This window comes from Plectrocnemia conspersa, unplaced genomic scaffold (assembly GCF_051122295.1).
Source record: "Plectrocnemia conspersa isolate PC_06_02 unplaced genomic scaffold, ASM5112229v1 ptg000014l, whole genome shotgun sequence".
Taxonomy (NCBI): domain Eukaryota; kingdom Metazoa; phylum Arthropoda; class Insecta; order Trichoptera; family Polycentropodidae; genus Plectrocnemia; species Plectrocnemia conspersa.
In genome coordinates this window covers 8059223-8078261 of record NW_028277178.1, presented here as the reverse complement: position 1 = coordinate 8078261, position 19039 = coordinate 8059223, and the positions used below count along the sequence as shown (strand labels likewise).

Here is a 19039-nt window from a genome sequence, read left to right as displayed (position 1 = left end):
TTTTTTAATTCATTCATGAGATTGGGAAAAAATATAAGAGGGTTTAAAAATTATGAAGTTTTTTGTGGGTTTCAAAAACACATGAACAATTGAAAACACACCTCAAAAGTATTGCCACACACAGTGTATTTTATAACAATCGAAGATAGATCTCATATTAGTCATAAGATCTATCTTCCACATCACAGCAGCAGAGGTACTGCACATCAACAAATTGTCCATCATTATCACAAAAAACACATCAAGATATATTCCAGCTGCTCCACGAATTCACAGCTGACAATAATACAACTCGACACGCCTGAAATCGGCATTTACATTTCTGTATATATGTGATAATTTATATATGTTTATCAAATAAACTGTTATTTGCTTTCTAGACGTATATTTGGCTGTAAAGTCACAGCCCATTGCCCTCAAAACCCTAAAGTTTTTTCAAGGATTAATATATATTTAACAAATATTAATATATATTATAAAATATATTTATTTTATTTTATTTTTTTAATTGAATATTCAAAGCAAGAATAATAAACTAAATATTGCTGTTAAGTATGTAGGTACTTGTTTAAAATAAACAGTAAAGCTAAAAAATACCGATATTTATTACACAAAAAACAAAACCAAATATAATAGAAAAAAACTGTAACTAATAAACGATTTCTCGTTGAACTAGGGTTTATATTGTTGATTAATATATTATATTGAAAAAAGTAACCATGCGTATTTCAGCAATTTTCTTTTAATAAAAAGCAGAAAAGTATGTCATTTTAAAATGGAAAATTAATAAAGAAAACACAAACGAAATAGTGAAAAATATTTTTAAATAGTCAAGTAGTTCCTATAGTATTTATTAAAAATAATAAAATAACTTAAAAGGTTTATACGTAATAAATATTTTACTGTAGTGTAATGATAATAAATATAGCACATAAATGGCAAAAAGAGTTAAGCGAAACATAAGGTTAAATATAACTGAAGTAAGGTTTCAAGTAACGAGCCTTCATTCGTGAGGGTTCGTAAATCTTATAATATTTTACAACCTTGTCAATTATTTTACATAAGCATTGCTATTGTACGTCTCAAGTTTTGCCTAATCAGTTTGAACTGAACCCCACTGTACTGTGTACCTTTCAATATAACTTAAGAATCATACTCAAAAGTTATAATATCGCAATATAAGTGAATCGATTTTTATGTACGAGCTATGAAAAGCTAAGCTCTTGAATCATTATACTGATATTACAATAGTAAATATTTATTTTTAATGATCTTTAACTTTGAATAACCATTTTTTTATTTTGTATTTTTTTTTTCATATACCACTTTAAGCACTTTGTAAATACATTTTTAATAAAGACATTTATATAAAGAATACAATTAGTCTATATAATAAAGCAATTATTCTGATTGTTTTAATAATTAGAGAGAAACTAAATTGAATGGTTGATTACCCTCAACGTATTTTTATCACCTCTTTTTTATATGACAAAGGCAATACTAGTCATTGATAGAAGTATACATAGTCACAATAATATATGTATGTTCATTTATAAGTACGTATTAAGTCCGCACGTAGCACATATAAACATATACATACATTGTATAAAGAAAAGTTTGAATTATATTATATTTGCTGAGTTTATTTAATACGACCTTTACTCTTGATATTATGTTTTTTTAAGGTAATAATAAAATAAATCACTGTTACACCTATTAATATCAGAGTAAAAGTAGTATAAATTTACTCAAAGCTTAATACAGTTTTTGCTATTGTATTAAAATCTGTTCATTTACAATAAACATAATGTATGAGAATAATAATAATATATGTTATAGAGTGTGTTACTGTAAATAAAAATATTTTATGATTTTTACATTATTATTGAAAATTATTTATAAAATTATTAAGTACGCCATTATTAAAATATATAATATAATATTTAAAAATATTTAAAGAAAACCTTCTTCAATATCATATATTATAGATAGGTATTTTATCTTCTATTTGAACAGACTCCGCCTTTATGAGATTTTCATCGAACATCCATAGACAGTCACTTTTTGCACGATCCTCCGTTCGTCTTATACATAGTACACAGCATAGGGCGGGCTTAATCAATTACATTTTTTCTGCAGCGTCATTCATCTTATAAGGCCCTTCCTTTATTTCGGATGTTTCTTATCTTCCTCTTTCTCTCCCTTCTTGTTCTCGTTGTCATCTGCAGCGTTCGAATCTGGCGAATTTCAACTTTTTCCCTTCCGCCTTCTTTTCCGCCATAGTTCATCCATTTTCATGGTGCGAAATAATATTCCATTCTAATGCTAGCCTGCAGCAAACGGCGTTATTAAATTACCATAATTTAATACTACAACTGATTGAAACTAGAGAAATGGCTTAGTATAGGCGTCTGTCTTGGATTACTATGGCCATAGGATAATCACTATTTATACAACTTATTATATCCTGATGGTAAAACAGTGCTAGAAGGAAGCGTTGTAAATATCACGGGGCCAATAATTTTCCAGATGAGAATGTATTTTTCTTTTATGTGGCCTTTCGTTATCGGAATCTCTGGCCTATATTTTTCCGTTGCGGTAATAAGTTTTCCGAAAATATGTTTCACCCTTGCCGTTGTGTGTCCGGGATTAATTACTTGAGCGATAGGCGGAACGAAATATCGCTTTATCTCTCAGTCATTAATCTTATATTTTTTCTTTAGATAAGGGAGAAAAAAATATTGGGACTTTCGCCGCTATTCCAACTGTTGATATTTATGGCGTTTTAAAATATTGAATGTTTTTACTATCGTGCTGAGATAAGATTTTTTAAATATTGAATATGCGTTCATATTTTAGATATAACTATTTTATCGAGAACAGTTTTTAGTATCAGCGTCATAAATAACGCTCTAAGATTATCTTAAACGAAAATAAGTTGTGTGTCATAATCTTTTACGAATACGTAAATCAAGATTTTAAAAAGTAACAATAGAGACGATGGTTTGTCAAAGTTTTCTTTAAGAAATTTATAAATGAATGAAACATAAGCTCATTGAAATAAAATATTTTATTTCTATTGTAATGTACTTAGTATATGTAATATTACTCTCTCAACCCTTCAATGCGTTTTAAAACCTCTTTATTTCGGATAAGTAATTATTAGGATCCTTACAGTATAGTGAGATATCTTTTCAATTCAAAGAGCATATTAAACTATTGAGATTATTTTTTGCTTTTCTCGGTCTTCTAAGACTCATTTCAGCGTAGCTCTACATGGTTTGAATTCAATTGATTTCTCGTTTATTCTAAGTTAAAAGTGAAGTCATGGTTCTGGATTAAGTTCCTAAAATAGTATATATTCCTGAAGTTGCGGAAGTGAATTTAGTACGGGCTCGAAAAGTCTACGTCCCTTCTGGCCAATGCTATGCTTCGGAGCGGAAACATATTATTTATTATTGCTTAATAAATATCTAGTTTAACCATCCGCGTACCATGATTCGAAAATAGTTTAAAATAGACAACGATGTAATTCTATGGAATGTGTGTGCGAGTGACACTCGCTACCTATTGGTGAATTCTATCGCACTATGCATCGACCGTATCCTCTGTATTTGGCACTGACCATTGAAGTCTCTCTTTGAAAGTGCTTTTGAACCGTTTGTATAATGCCAACGAGATTAAGATATGTTCTTTGAAAGACAGAAATAAGGGTACTAGTTTATTGGACTTTTACTTATTTCATTGCAACGATTACGGGCGGTCCCAGCACATTTATACGTACATTATTAATTCGTTTAATATAATTATTTATTGCTATTTTTTATTTTTGTGATTAAACATTTATTAAACATGTTACTAAATTTTTAATCGATTTAAAATTTATAATTCATAATTTTTCTTTCTAAAAACAGCATAGTACATTTGAACCCAAAGTCAGATAGATATTTAAATCCGTGAAGTTAACATCTGCTCCGAGTGCGGATTTAAGCCGGAACCATGGGCAATTTGTATAAATTAAAAATTAGAGTTAATTAAAGGTGTAATAACGTTGGAGGAGTACAACTGTTGTGTAGGGGTGGCGCGAATTTAGTGTTTCTGTAGGCTCACTTTTTCGTGTTACCCGGGGGTTGGCTCGAACTAATTGCTTTCTTGGCCGATGGGGAAGTTTGCTTAATTTAGGCATCCAACTTTGTATTCGTAACACTTATTAGGCTGCCCTAATATGGAAACCTTAGCGGTTTAGTATTCAGCCCAACGCCGCTCGGCTAAGAGTTACCATTAAGCCTTTCTGGCCATAGATTGGTTTACTGCCTATCGCGCCGGATGGCAAAAGCCAAAATTTCGGCGAAGGCATTAAAGATTGAAGCTAATAACCGAACTTCAAAGTGAGGAATTTATTAATGGCCTTCTGATGCAGAAAATCTCGATTCCATTATGCTCCCCGTACGTGGGTGGAAAACGGGCTTTTGTTGCCTCTAAATACGAGCTGATAAAAGGAATTGCTTCGATGGGAGCAACAATAAGGGGCCTCGGATAAAATTGTATTTATGGGCTTGTTTAAAACATTTCGCCAAATAAACGTGTTGCTTTTGTACAAGCATATTGAATTTATATTTATACATCTGTGGCTTTATATAAGAACGACCAATAATACTTTTGGAGAGAATTTAGAAAGATTTTACATATATTATATTTTATAATGTTATTTCTTGCTATTAAATCTGTTGCATATACTCCACAACCAACGAAAACTTAAGTCTGTTTTTATTAACTTAATATCTATTTTCACAAAAAAACTATAAGAGTGAACATATGTTATGACTGAGTAGATAAAAGATTGATGTCCCGATTAATTAATTAAATGATAAGCTAAAAACCGACATTTTTTTCTTGATAAAATCAGAATTTTTTATTTTAATATATTTATATAATATTTACTTAACATTACAGTAGTCAAAGAAAGACCATCTGGCTTAGATTAACGACAGATAAAATTTCTTTTGAACCTCAGCAACATTATCAAAAAGCAAAAATAATTTTTAATGATAATAAAATATTTGTAAATAATAAGAATATAAATCATTTCAAACTAAACATGTCATTACCTAATATTTTATAATATACATATTTACAAAAAATATGGATATGATTTTTTAAAAAGTCCCTAATTTTATGGTTTTAACTTAAATATTTTTTGCATAATAAACGCATAAATTAAAAAAATTAGGTATTTAGAAACTCAAGTTTTAATAAAAAATAGTGGCTGCCAAAAATACTATATGAAACTAAGGGCTTATAATACAATTTATCTTTACTCAAATTTATTTACAAAATTATATTTTAATAATCTGATAAAAGACCAAAGTTAAATATTTCACACGGTTGTTATAATTTAATGTTATATAATAAAGCAACATATGTCATTAAAAAAGACCAAATAAAATATAATGTAAATATAAAAAAGACCAGATATTTTAGCAATCTTTTATTTCCGGAATGCTTAATCTCACAATTGATATAAAATACATATTTTAAAGATTTGTAACTAATTGAGTTTAATATTTACTTCTATTAACTGTAATACATTTATTGCAGCGTTCTTACAATATAAATCCGAAGAAAAGCGCTCAAAGAAACTGTTTTCATATGGCAGTTACATTTTTCTTAATCTCTTTTATGGTTTACCTTTGAAAAGAGAATTTTACGAAGTATAATATAAAAATATACTAGTGTTGGATAAACAGTCTAGTATTTAGTTTACATACATACATAAGAGATGGCGAATATTTATTCATAAGCGTGCCAAGATATAGATGTAATTTGTATATCCGATAACTCAAATAGGTTTTTATTAAATAAATTTGCATTTATAAAAATATTTTTTATAATAGTTATTTTTCACTAATTTATCTACTGGCAATTTATATTATATACATACATATTTTAATTACATTTTTACAGATGTTTGATTGCCTAAACTAGTCATCTGCAAAAATTTCTAAATTATTGATTGCGACTTTTTTATTGAAATATTCAGTTAAAAATAAATAACCAATAATCCTTTGAATTAATATTGAATTTAATTCACAACAATATTTTCCTTTACATGCCTTTTCAATGGCACTAATACGATTATCAATACATAATCGGGATTAGGCTGCCAACGAACACGTGCCTCTATTTTCCACTCAATAAATACAATAATATATAGTACTACATTTAGAAAACAAAAATAAAAGTTCGAATAAGTATTACTTTTTAATAGGCTAATTTAAGCGTTTTATCAAGATCCAAAACGTTCGATTGTGATCTCCGCACCTATTTTCGACCCGAATACTTTTCCAAACGAATTCCATGACTAGTAATATCGGCTTCGATCGAATTTTATTTTTAGAAAATACCATAATGACAGATATATTGCGTCCCATAAAAGTGTATGATAAAGTTAAATTATGTCGATTCTTATCAATCCTTAAATTCGTACATATTTACACCATATGTATGTTAGAGCACATTTTGTGAAAATATTGATATTTTAATCTGTTCCTTGAAATTTTTAAAAATGAACAGCGTATCTTTAATAATTGTATAAATTTAAAATACTAATGAGCATTTTATAAATATATATTAAATATCAATTTAAAAAAAATACAAAAAGTATGTTTATATATACATAATATAAAAATATATAAACAATTCTATTTAAAATTTATCATTAAATAAGAATTATCTTGTTAATAAAAAGAAAAAAACCAACGATGAACCAGATTTAAAAATAAAATTTAAAGGAACTGTATGGGAAATTTTAACAAGACAATAACGAAAATTGAACTTTTCTTGCTTCATTTTTATGTGATGGGTAACAAGCAAAGACTTAAATTTAAATATTAGAATATTTGATTACCAAATATTTGTCTGTTTTTAAACTATGCATAAGTATTTATTATATAAAAAAATCTCTCACCATACAAAATAAGATTAGCCTAATAGATGTAAAAAATCAGAGAGCGCTATTGTCAAGACGGCTGCTGTCAATAATTAAATACAGTTTGAGACACGCGGCTAGGTAATATATTATTTTTATTCTTTTAACTGTAAATATCTTTAATCATCGCACATTAAATTTACATTATTCAAGAAAAGGGCTTGTTTTGAATAAAATTTGAAAAAAAATAGCAAAATTTTTACAGTTCCATAAAGTTCTAGCTCTTTAGATTGATTTTTGCTACAAAAAATGAAAAATAATTTTTATCTACAATCTGTTTCTAGCAAAGACAATGAGCAGGCTCTATGTCAACTGAACTGGCTTGTAGGTGGAAAAGCTCACTAGCTATTTCGCGTAATCAGTTAACTACCAAAGCAAATATAATCTTGCAAATAAAAAAAATACACAAAAAGCGTTTTATATGACAGAAATTTGTTGTGAGGCGACACTTATTACGCCAAATTTTTTTTTAAAATTGCAGCAATCGGATTATTCATAAGATAACACATACAGCATTAAATTTATATGCACATGCATGAGGGATTTATGCACAAATACGACAAGTACGTATGCGAAAAAATTTGCTTGATTTGTTTCTCTCGTACCCATTGCCATGTACAATAATTGGCCGCTATAGAGAGCATTTTTATCCTAGAGATTGCGTTACGCCTATCGTCGTCGTTCATCGACTACATATTATATTTTCAAAAAAAATGTATGCGACACCCAAATATAATTTATCACGAAACGCCACTGGAAGCAATGTTTAAAAACGGTACGACATGTACTATTACATTTTAAATAGGGGTGGGGTTTCATTTAGTCGAATTTATCGGTACGACGGCAAAGAAACGAAATCTGATACGGAACTGAATCAAATTAGATACAATCTTGTTATGCGCCTCTCGGAATAAAAAATGGGGTGGCCCTTGTTCTGTGTGGGAAAAAAACCACATTTGTGCGGATCGGTAAACCGATTACCGACGCAAATGAGCTCAAAAAATGGATTAGGAAGCACATTCAAGGCTCGAGCTCAAAGGGTCTCTTTTTGGAATGAAAAAAATTAAGCACAATGGGCTGGGGTTGGGTAAAAAATTAAAAACCCATTCGACGCATCATTATTCAAAATTGAGGATTTTGCTCGTAAGCCGTCTAATGAACTCGATTCTGTGACGTGGACTGTCAACGGACACGAAGCACGTAATCTACGTTTTAACGTATATTATACGCATTTATAAAAAATATAATAGGCTTCTTTAAAAATACCAATTCAATTGAATTATATACATAATGTTATGTATTTGTTTTTTAACAAACTCGAACATTGTACAAAAATAAAAAAATATTTACTTCAACGATCTTGTTTTATATAATTTCACGTTCATTAAAGTATTGCAGTACTGAAAAGACGTGTTATCAGAATCGCAAGATTGATAGAAAGTAGCACCCTATTTATATCGACAAGTATATATAGACTGATAAATTCTTCCTAGTAACCGGTAGAATGAGACAAGCGATTAATAAGCAAATACAATATGTAAGTAATTATTTTATACAATTTTACTGCTTAATGAATAATCAAATATTACAAATCGTTTCAATGGTCAATAAATTTCTTATTCTACCGCCGTTCATTGCAAAAACCTAATAAAAAAATATCCTGAAACTTTTATTCAACAAAAGTAAATCATAAACTTATCTAATTGTTGTTAATAATTACTTTTACATAAAAAACAATATTCTTTTTACAATAATTAAATATATAAAATAATATTCAGTGCTTATATATTACTTTACAGGCAAAATACTTATCTTTATATAAATATAACGGATTATCTTTATATAAATACTAAAATACACCGCTGTTATTGTTTTTAGATTTATTTTAATAAACATAAGTGGCTCGATTTACCGAAACGTTAAAAGTGTATTTTGTAATTTTATATTCATAGCCGTTTAGCATACAAATAAACCTCTATTTATAAAAGTAAAAATTCCGAACACAAACTGCATTAAATATATGCACAAACCACAGTCGTAAATTAATTATATCATAAAAACATTCACACGCTTCGGTCTGTTGAAATATAAATATGAATAGCCGCAATTAATCATATGGCAAAAAGATTATTAGCTTATGTTTCGAAATCGAAATCTAGTCATAATGAATATGTATAGCTGAAGAAAATAAAAATAAGTAAAAAGATCGTGACAGCGTCTTAATAAGTCAGTCACGATTTTCTTTTCGAGCAAGTAAATGAAAATTTCCATAATAAAATAATAATTAATTGATTAGGTGTAATAAAAATTTATTAATCAAAGGTAAATATTTAAGATTCAATTAAACACTAATTTATATAGATAAAAAATATTTTAGCTTTGTATGAAAAAAATAAATAATAACTAAGCTTAATGTTTTAATATAAAAGAAAGCCTTTTAGGAGTATTTTTAAGCATTTTTAAAGAATAAGTCAAAGGTAAAAACAAATCATCTGTTTTATAAAATATTAATTTATTTCAATTGGGATCAATAAAAAATAATTTTGTTAGTAAAAATAGAACAAAAAACAGCTTCATTAGCAAATATATTCTAATAAATATTAATATACTGAAAATTTAGTAATATTATATTTTATCGTTAAAATCATATATGTATTTATATACAAATTTGTCAGTATCAAATTAATTTAATTTAAAATATAATTAGTAAGAGTTGTATCATAATATAACCGTTTCAATAAAAATTAAAATAATAAATGGTACTGTTTCATACATCAACTGTGTAAAAGAAATATCTACCTGGCAAATTTTTTCCCACACGAAATGAAATATAATTGGTCTCATGCAAAAACAGTACTTTATATTATATAGCTTTAAAAAGCTTACACAAAAATGTATGTGTATTTACTAACCCTTTTATTACTTTTCACTACATGATTCAAAATAATATTTAACTACAAAACTAAAAAATAATATAAAATCACGAAAGCTTTAAAAGCTTACACAAAAAATGTATATGCTTTCACCTATCCTATATTCTATTTTTCACTATATGATTCAAAACAATATTTAATTACGAATCCATCTAAGTGTAGGGGTAAAAAAAATAAAAAGCAAAATTAACGACCCAATATAAAATACATAAAAGGGTGAAAGGGTGGGCAAAAACATCTGCCGTTTAACAACTTTCATACATTGCGTGTTTAATAAATACACATACACACAAAAATAAAACATTGTATGGAGACACTTGATACATATATTATTCTATTATATTATATTACGTACCATTGAACAAGGATCACAAACACGACATGTGTTACTTTTTAACGTCACTTTTTTATTTAATTAACTGTAATTATGTCACAAATGTCACTAGATATCTTGGTTCAAAAGGTGGTATTCATATTTCGCGTTTTGCCGGCGTTTTGCGATCTCCGCTCGGATATATGTCCCTTACGATAGAGTGCGACCTGGCCCTCTCGCGGTCGGCCCGAGACTGGTTGGTTCCGAGTACTCTTGTGGACATGCGCGTTAAAAAGGGACAGATAGAGAAAAGTGGAAGGTGAGCGAAAGAAAAGGCATAAAAACACGCCGGTGCAGCCGAGGAACATATGAGAGATATATATTTTAGACCTCTGCAGCAGAGACGATGAGAATGTGACGCGATAAAAAATGTGGAGAAAAAATGGTTTATCTATCTGTGATTTTTTGCACTGAAAGTATATTCATATTAACATATTCATGGTGTGATTTTACGATAAAAACATGACACTCATGGGTGGTGTGAAATATGTTGATTGCGTCATTAATTCGTTAAGCGTGACATTTAATTATCTAGTGATATTTCTGAAAATCATTAAAGACGTATTTAATACTGCTATCAATTAAAATGAAAAACGTCTTAGAAACAGGGATTGTCCTATTTTTTTACATTTTTCTTGTTTCTCTTAACCACCTGCACAATTCATTATAATTTAGAGGTACATAAATACAAAAAAACTACTCTTTGTGTGGAAAGGAAGCGAAATAGATAATGGTGAAAAGGACTATTGTTATGCTACACACTTGTCAACGATCTCTGAAGTAGATTTTTGGGCCGTTTGACTTTTAAGGCGTAAACACATTTCGTGGGTGTATCTAAGAAGAGATGCAATTGGCCCGCCAACATCTTCATCTGAGTTGTCTCGAACCAGCAATACTAAATATGTGACACTTAATCACAGATGACAATAGCAGCGCATACGAAAGAATCGGCAAGAGACGTGGTGAGAGACGCGTTAAAATAGCTTAACACATTAAAGTTGCAAAGTCACCATTTCGGCCTCAAAATCCAAAACAATGTCATTAAAAATCCAAAGAAACGCCTAATTGTCATTAAAAAAACTATACTAATAATATCATATTGTGGAGACCACACTGAGCCACTTTTGCAAATGACCTTATTTTTGAAGCTCGCGTAATTAATGTGACCAAAAGTCATTTTACAATAGTGCGATTACACAAAGACTCTCGTTACGAATAGAACTAATGGGTTCCCTCATAAATAGCACGCAAAGATTCTCCAGTGTATTGAATGAATATTTCTTTGTTATGAAATGGTCACTGGAAACAATATATCACTGGAAGACAAATAGTATCATAAGCCACAACATTCCGTTACACAATTTTTCGACCTCAGAGATATCAATCAAGCAAATGTCACTTTCTAAAGGCGTATACTTATTTCGTTTTTATAGCTTTAGAATTGGCGTAAGAACGCAAATGGTATTTTCTCTAGAAGGTGCCCTCAATGTTGGCCCAACCTATCAAAGTCAAAAGTTTGGCGTCGAGAGCACTAGCCTGTTAAGAAGCAACCGACCCGACAAGCCAAGGGCGTAGGCTCCTGTCTGATGGGTACACCCATGTCTAAGAAAAGATACGCACTGTCTACTCTGGTCGTCGATTCAAGATCAACTGAAAAATGTGGGAATTTCTTTAAAGCATTTACGAACATTTTTTATATTCAGCAGCTTAACGCCCGAGGACTCGTATACGAGTCTTGAAAGAACATTGCTTAGTGGCCGTGAACTCAGGCATGAGTCCTGCGGCATGCGTTTTCTTTTATTAAAAAATACTGAGATACCATCAAGTTTGCCTCTATATGATAATCAAACATAGTAGTATACTATTTGTACGTACTATCAAATAAAAAATAAATTAAATTTTACTTTAAATTTTTGTAAAAAGAGTCGTCTTATCCCATTGCGACGCAATACAATGAGACATCACCTTTTTGGGGCTCGTGAATTTTTTTTATGAAATGTATGCATAAAAAAAATTACGTTACACTTCTTGAACATAAAAAAATTTCAGGGTCAAATTGTCTGCCTATGTAATCATAAAACAAATCCAATCAAAAGAAATCAAATAATCCCGGTTAATAGTACTTCAAATAACAAAGTTTTTCAACTTAAAATACTGTATGTTATTGCAAAATTAAAAAGTAAAATCGTTACGGTATATATAAATAAATTAGATAACACAGTAATCAAAGAACTTCAAAAAAATATCATCCATTAACTTATGAACATTTTTACCGGGTGTTTGTTATTTTGCAATTTCCTCACCATTTGGGTAACCGTAATGATTCACAGATTAAGAAACCAGGGGAAGAACGCTACAATTCAGATTAATTATCAACATATTCATTTGTTGTGAAATAATTGAAAAAAAAATATTATTGCACTTAAAAGAATCTCTGAGGAATAAAATCATACACGAATAAATATGTATTTTTCATTCCTAATATTTTGTGTAAATTTAAAATGGTTGCAATTGTTACAAACCATATATTTATAAATTAATAATTTGTATGCTTAAATGCTTTTATAAATTTTTGTATAAACGATTAATAAAAAATATCTATTAATAATATAATATAATTTGCACTCACCAAATTTTTCGGCGTCCTTTTTCTGCTTACAACTGTCACGGACACATATATTTTTATCATTACACTTATAAACCACACTACATCAACTGTCATGGACACATATATTTTTATTATTACACTTATAAACCACACTATTTATTTTTATTATTTACACTTTTTTTTATCTATTTCACTATTTTTTGATACCTATAAAAACACTTGTCAATATGAAGAGGAATTTCACAACTTCTGCTCTTGTATGCTGTATCTTTTCTTATTCCATGTGCAGAATAAGCGCAACGTTTTCTTCTCGCATATTACTCCCCACTTTTTATTTTTATTGGTTGATGGTTTTTTAGCTTATCCGAAAGCCTTTCTGTTGGATCGACAGCACGGGCACAGCAAAATATGGTAGAAACCGTTGAAATGTCTTCAGAATCGATAGATTCCACTGAATTCTGCATCCGTCCTTTAGCCTTACTCAAAAGAAAATCTTTGAATTTAATTTTGCCGTTACGATTCAAATTTTGATAGACACTGAATGAATAAAACAAAACAAAACATTTTTTTTTTATTTATTCAATTGTTTTTCGAAATATTATAATACCTCATATATTTATTACAATTCATTATATATTGTAAGGTTGGTCGTTCTGTGTTTACGTTCTGTGTCTATCATCTGGCTGTTATGAAAGGTAGATATCATTCTGAAATCTCTTCTTATTTGTTTTCCAAATTTGTTTAAGCATTTTACCTTTTCTGCCATGTTTCATATGTAGGGGGCCTTATTTTATATTTTTGAGACTCTGGCAGACACTATTTTTTCGGGATTGTGCTACAAAGTTCTATTTCCGTAAAAATAAATATTTTGTGAGTAAGACGCTATTTTAAAAATTATCAGAATAAACACGATGCAACTTGTCCAGATAGGGGTTTAGTACTTTAATCGACGTGTTTACTATCTTCCTGCATTTCCGGTGTATAATTTAAAATTACAAATATAATCGTTATCTGATTAGCAAACCATTCTATTCAACATTCCTTATTTATTTTTTTTGCTTTTTTAATATAAAATATAATATCTAAGTAATATATAATATTTAAAATATTCAATTAATTTTTTTAATTGTAATCAAATTCATTTTTTTTTTGCATAAAATTTTTTTCAAGATCATTTTGAAATATTTTAAAATTTATATTTACAATACTTTTTTTAATTATAGACAGAATTAAATTTGCTAAGCAAATGTTATATAGTTGAATGAATATGAAATATTTCTAACATTATTTTTTCACATTAAATCCTCAATAATAAACCACAATATTATTTAAATATTAATAATTAATTAACTGTCTATCAATATTTTAAGATCATAATAAAAAATGCAATATCTTATTTGCATAGTCAATTAAAATTATGTCATAAGATCATTTGGTGCTAAGCGATTTTTTTGTGAAAAAGTTATCAGTTGTTGTTATATTATATTATATATGTATGTATGTATATCATATATGTATGTAATTAAAATCTCATTAAGGTATCTGATACAATCAGTCATCGACACTATTTTTAAAACATGCAATATTCTTGCTTGTCCACTTTTTTTTCATCAAATCTTTTATTTTATAATAAAATTGATTTAAACACTGAAACAAAAAGAGGTACATTTAAAAGTAGCTTATATGTTCACATTTAATTTTATTCTTAATTTAAGTTATTAATCTTTAAATTATTTGAAAACATATTTTATTTTAGGAAAATATTTTTTGTTAGTATTTTATATTATACTTAATATATTATAATTTTATTTACCTGGTATCCTATATATTTAGAAATTGAATAATTTTAAAAGTAATTTAATCCACCTTCTAATCGTAACTTTGTTGTATATTTTGTTTTAATACAGACAGTATTTAAATGTGTAAACACAGACAATGTAGCAAACTATGGCTGATTATGGTGTCAGAATAAACATTAAGCAAAGAATATATTTGATTTAAAAATGCATATATTTGACCATATAATGATAATATGTTAAGCTATTGTCGTCTATGAAACTGAACTTTTTATAAACTTTTAAGTTATGAAATGTCATTGATGTTTTTAATTTATATATTATATATAGAAAAGAGAATTATATAATTTATCAAGACTTAAATTAACAATATATAATGCTGAAGCAGGTGTTTTGTTATAACATATAACAAAGAATAGGAATTAAATTACATTTGACTATGGTAAAAGATACTAAAACATTTACACAATAGATTTCTTATTAACCCGAGACGACTGCCAAGCCTTGGCGAGTGCGTGAGGAAATCCACAGATTTTTATTGCTTCCCATGTTTATCACTGCAACATCCATTATTCGAACGCCGTTTTATGTCTCTTATGAACATAAGGTAAATCATGTTCAGATATGACATGTATTCGACGTACACGAATACACTACAAAAATACACAGCAACATATTATACAAGGGATTTTCAAGATAAATATTTGCTGAGAAATTCATGAGAAATATTTTCGCAACTCCTATGACAAACAAATTCAAGGAAATAATTTTGCTGCTTTAGAATTTTTTTCTTTGAAAAAAATAAATGTATTTTCAAATTTACGATGGAATTTATGCGAGACATTTCGGTTTCAATTAAAAAAACATTAATTTTTAGTTAAAAATTCTAACGATTCTAAAATTGAAATTTTACAAATTCATATGTAAAACACGCGAGACTTCCCACAATTTAAATAAACGACTAACCAATAAAACAACATTAGTCAAACGTCTCAAATATCACAAATTTTTATTACCTCAGCATACGATGTAATCCGAAATTATAGCTCTTTTCTCCATTATTGGATCCACATTTACCAACACATGGAAAAACCTGTTTTTTTCTTATTTTTTACATCTCGCTTTCCGGTATTTAATAAAATACGAACCTGCGAGTAGAATACGGAGTGTGTTGTTATTTATTGTATACGTGTGTGATTCTAAAATTTGAAGACTACAATATTTAAAAAATATATTTATTTAACATAATTGTTATTCGCTATTAGTACTTTTGAGTAATTAATACGTAAAAGCCAACTGTACATTCGAAACAATATAAAGCAAATTTGTATATTTTCAGTTTTTTTGTACTAAAACAGAAAATCTGCTGACACGCTGACTTCACCGTCATGGATTGTGTGGCATGTATCATTTAGCGTGTAATATGCAATGCTACTTTTGTCCAAGAGAATATTGAGTCGATAATAAAAGTTTGAGATCGTTGGAAACTCAATAATAAAATATATCACTGCAGTATTATAAGTAATAATCTGATTTAATACAAAGAAACGCAATGGAATAATATGTATATTATGTAAGAGCGTTCTTAATTATATATATATATATATATATATATATATATATATATATATATATATATATATATATATATATATATATATATATATATATATATATATATATATATATATAGTACATATATATGTACATATGTATGTATATCTACAATGCTGTAGATATACATACATATGTACATATATATATACATAAGTAAATATATATGTACATATGTATGTATATCTACAGCATTGAAAGATGTGAGATAAAATAGCCTAATAATCTGAAGTAAGGTTTAGTATCATACTATATAGTATAAAAAATAAAATATTTATTAAAGAAATAATAGCAAAAATGAAAGTTATATATATATTATATATATGTACATATATATTATAAGAATTTGCTTAGACAAAAAAGTATTAATTTGTTTTACTATATGAAGCTAAAAGTTTTATCTTTTAGGAGTGCTAAAAATACTATTATTAAAACGTTCCATTAACGCACCTTATTAACGATTATTTAAATGTATTTCTTGATTATCTACCAGAAATTCATCTGACAACTTTTTTGTCGCTCTGCTTATTTTTATTTTTATTTTATATTTTTTGGGCGTCGAATCATGAAATACGTGCGGTATCGAATTCTTGCTCAGTCTCCAGTTACAAGACAGGTAGCATGACAAGAGGAGATAAAACTCATTGGCTCCCCTCAGGTGTCTAATTCTCTCGCATTATCGGCTCTCCAGTTTCTCCTCTCTCTCTCTTTCTAACGAAAAAGAAGGAAAAAAATACGAGACTTAATTATCATAACACAGAATTCCGTCACAAAGAGCAACTTTTACTGCTGCAAGGAAACCTTTATTTGAATTAAAATACCTGAAATTATCCAATGTGAGAATTCAACACAAGCTTCGTATTTGTAAAGTGAATCATCCCATAATATGATCTGTAAGTGCGTGACAGTTTTTTTATCAAATATTTTTTGAAGATATATTCTTAGCAAAAAAATACATACATAAAAAGTAAAAAAGAGTATACTGTTAAATATAATGGAATAACGAATTATTTAAAAGTTAAAAATTATAATGCGGGTCTGTATTTTGTTCAAAGGCGCTGTAAGGCTTTATCTTGTTTTAGGTATTTACTCGTGGCGGTGCAGTGTTAATTAAAACGAGATTAAATTTATCAGATTCTTACTTATAAATCGCTTAAGAATTTCATTTCCGCTCGAACAATTTTATTTAGACGATAAATATACACACGTATTTGTACATTGTAGATATTATACATATATAGATATTTATTATATAAACTTTTGTGGAATACTCGGGATTATTAATGAATATAAGAGCACTTAATTAAAAATTAAATTTCAGAATTAAAAAAATGTTTTTAAGCACTATTTCTTTGACAGATTTATAATGGCTTATAATAAACTCAAAATAGTATCTTGGCAAAACATAAAAGTCATGTACCAAAAAATGCAATGTAATACAAAATGTCCCTTGGTTATTTTTAAATTTTAAAGAGTTCCCGATTTTTGTAAATACATACGTTTATGATTTATATTAAAAATGTTTTTAAAAGTTTGCGTTGATTATTTTACAGCATATTATAGCCAGGGAGAAACATAGTTTTGTCCAAAATTTAAAGTTCCGCTACTGTCCTACTTTAGTTGAGGATTTACATAAACGGCGAAAGAAAAGGAGGATATCCAAAAATAGATAAACTTCACAGTTGTCTACATAAATAGAATTTGTCGAAATTCGCTTAGGGTCGAAGACGACATATTTATAACATTCCAAAATGGAAGGAACGGTCTAAAGATGTTAGATTAAGATAGGATAATATTAGAATACCAAGAATATAGGTAAAAATATTTCCAAAAAGTATAACATTGTACTAAACATTACATGTATTATTACGTAAATGTATGTTTTAAAAATAGCATGTGTTATAATAATATTATAATAACAACAATTTTCTTACATCTCTCCTCGTAAGCGACTTCAATTATGTCTCACCTGGTGGAGTTTTTGGGAAACGAAATTCAAAGATTTTGATGACTCATTGTAATTAGCAATAAAAAGTCCTCATTTTTTAACCGCAGGGCTATTAAAATTCCGTTATATTTTTTCTATCCGTATGAAATGATAACAATTTATTTTAATTAGGTTAAATTTACAATAATATCAAAAATAGTGTCGAATCACGAATACGGCTCTTGAAAGTCAGAGAGTCTACGCTGGCGTGTCGAGTTTTATTATTGTCGGCTGTGAGTTCGGTCGAGCAACTAGGATTTGTCGAGCTGTGTTTTGGACGATCCGCTGATTGTGTCGATACAGTTTTTTGGCTTATCTCGGCTGACCAATAGTTATATATTTTATAAATCTGTTCAAGACATTGTTAGAGAATGGTAGATGAGGATGTTTGCGTGATAATTGCGTCGCTTCTTGCAAACACCCCGGAAATGCCCTTACGCCTTTAAAAATGGTCTAAATGGCTACACAGACGATCGGAAATTATTGTGATCTCTCTTCCGTCGTGTGTGTAGCCTTCAATTTACAAACGAGGTGATCCCTCTTTTTGTTTGTTCGAATACATCTCCAAATTTAATTAAATTGGGCAAATTTAATTATTTTTATAAATCAAAAAAATTGGTTGTAAATGATTTTAGTGTTTTATTAAAGCACATTATTGTTAATAGATTTTTTTAAACAAATAACACTTTATTTGGAATTATTAAAGCGAGAATAAATCAGAAAGCGTTTAATAATGCATA

The 19039-nt window shown here is 28.3% G+C and overlaps 1 protein-coding gene across 2 annotated transcripts in view; it reads right to left on the bottom strand.

Moving 5' to 3' along the window:
• Window positions 1-10489, bottom strand: part of LOC148226095 (netrin receptor UNC5C-like) — a 78172-nt gene extending 67683 nt beyond the window's left edge. For both annotated transcript variants that reach the window (XM_088204358.1, XM_088204359.1), the window contains exon 1: window positions 10277-10489. The gene's annotated coding sequence lies outside the window, so the exon portion shown is untranslated. The remainder of the gene's footprint in view (window positions 1-10276) is intronic.
• Window positions 10490-19039: the final 8550 nt, after the last annotated feature.